Source organism: Erinaceus europaeus, chromosome 19 (assembly GCF_950295315.1).
Source record: "Erinaceus europaeus chromosome 19, mEriEur2.1, whole genome shotgun sequence".
Taxonomy (NCBI): domain Eukaryota; kingdom Metazoa; phylum Chordata; class Mammalia; order Eulipotyphla; family Erinaceidae; genus Erinaceus; species Erinaceus europaeus.
The window spans coordinates 8,887,745-8,889,719 of NC_080180.1; the positions used below are offsets into that span (position 1 = coordinate 8,887,745).

The following is a 1,975-nucleotide window of genomic DNA, read 5'->3' on the forward strand; positions in this document are numbered from 1 at the left end:
TCCCCCTGTCCTATCCAACAATAACAACAACAGCAGGAGCAACAACAATGGGGGAATAAAAGGCTTCCAGGAGCAGTGGGTTTATAGTGAAAGCACTGAGCCCTAGCAATAACCCTGGAGGCAAAAGACAGAGAGGGGAGAGAGAGAGAGAGAGAGAGAGAGAGAGAGAGAGAGAGAGACTTTTCTTCTCTTTTAAATTCTTGCATTTTGTAAAGAATATTATTATTTTACATATTTTATTACACATACACATATATATATGTACTTAGCTTTCTCTTTAATCACTGAGGCATAGAAAACAGCAGATACCAAATAAATAGATAGATTTACCACCTCCATTAAATTTAAGTTGTTTCAGTGAATATTGGCCACCACTGACTTTTTAAAAAAATTTTAATTTTAATACAGTTTAAATTGGCATTCCTGCTTTATTTCATCTCTTTTACTGCCAAACCTGGGGGTAGAGACTGCTTCAGTTTCTCTGACTTCTCCTTGTCAGTGATGACCAATGTTTAAAGGTACCTGCTGTACTGACTTTAAACTTCACATTATCTTTGTTCTTCTTGATCTTGGCTTCCGTGTGCTGCACAGTCAGCAGGAAGTCCTTAATCTCCTCGATCTTGCAGGCCATGATGACCAAGTATGTAGCACTGCACCTGCCGCACATACAGGCAGAAAAGGCTTTTTTTGGCCTCCGGAGGTTGGTGCCTGCAGTATAAATCCACTGCTCCTGAAGGCCATCTTTTTTCCATTGTAGTTTTTGCTGGATAGGACAGAGAGAAATAGAGAGAGGAGGGGAAGATAAAGAGATAGACACCTGCAGGCCTCCTTCACCACTTGTGAAGTGACAGCTCTGCTGGTGGGGAGCCGGCACTTGAACCAGCATCCTCGTGTGGGTCCTTGTGCAGTAGCAGTGGAGACTCACAGTTGCATTTGGTGAGTCTCAGGGGCGTCCTCTCCTCCCTTCAGTTGTCCCCTTGTTGATGAAAGAGAACGGAGGTGTTGTCTCAACTGGTAAACTGCCAGACTTTTACCAGTCACTTAATCTCTCCCTGGGCTCCTCTCTGTCCACGAGCCACACGTGTCTGCACTCACCGGAGATTTGGTGCATTCATGAAGTCTCTGTAGTCCTGTCTTCTTGCAGTCCCAGATGATCTCCTATGGTATTCCTAGTTGACTCTGGAGAGGAGAGGAAAGAAACACAGCTGCTGCTGCTCTGTAGCCCTGCCTCCCGGAACTTATGCAGTCTTTACTCTCCTGAATGTTCTTATCTTTGCTTGCCTTAGGTTACTGATTTGATTGCAGTTTTATTTGGTTATCCATACACAGATGTTAAAGTTATAAGGAACGCTGGAAGTCCCTACAGAGAGCTGGTATAAACTTTGCTAGCCAAAAGTAACTGAACATTTCTAGGGTGTTCAATGTAGGATCAAAGAGGATAGTGGAGAGAAATGACCTCAAATCGAACACATCTGGCACTGCTGTTTGTCAACAGTAAATTACATCTGATTTTAAACAAGAGAGGGAAAACCAGTGGTGACCTGTGATTGTGCTTCATATAAGGATCAATACAGAAGAGAATAGCCTTTTTAGCTTTTTCCAAGTTCTCTTGACTTCCTGGAGCAAATTGGCAGTGCTTTTTGGTCATTCTCAATTAATAGCAATCTCTCTGTAAGCCAAGGAGTCTATAGTCCTGGGGGGCCCATTGGGGCCAGGGGCTTCTTAAGAAACATAATGGGAGTGTTACAGACTGTAGATTGCTTTGATTCAAAGCAAAAGGCAATTGATTTTCACCTTCTATAAATGGAATAAAGAACTGAGAACTATGTGCAGGGAAAAGGAACCGAGGATTATTGTGTGTGTGTGTGTGTGTGTGTGTGTGTGTGTGTGTGTGTGTTCCCTCAAGCCTTATTTTGAAGTGTATCAGCTGGTGATTTCAGGAATAATTTAATGCCAAAAAGACACTAAAATTAAA

The 1,975-nt window shown here is 42.6% G+C and overlaps 1 pseudogene; it reads right to left on the minus strand.

Annotated features, from left to right (window-relative positions):
- Positions 1-428: 428 nt before the first annotated feature.
- Positions 429-631, minus strand: LOC103119129 (large ribosomal subunit protein eL38-like; annotated as a pseudogene).
- Between the last annotated feature and the right edge of the window lie 1,344 nt (positions 632-1,975).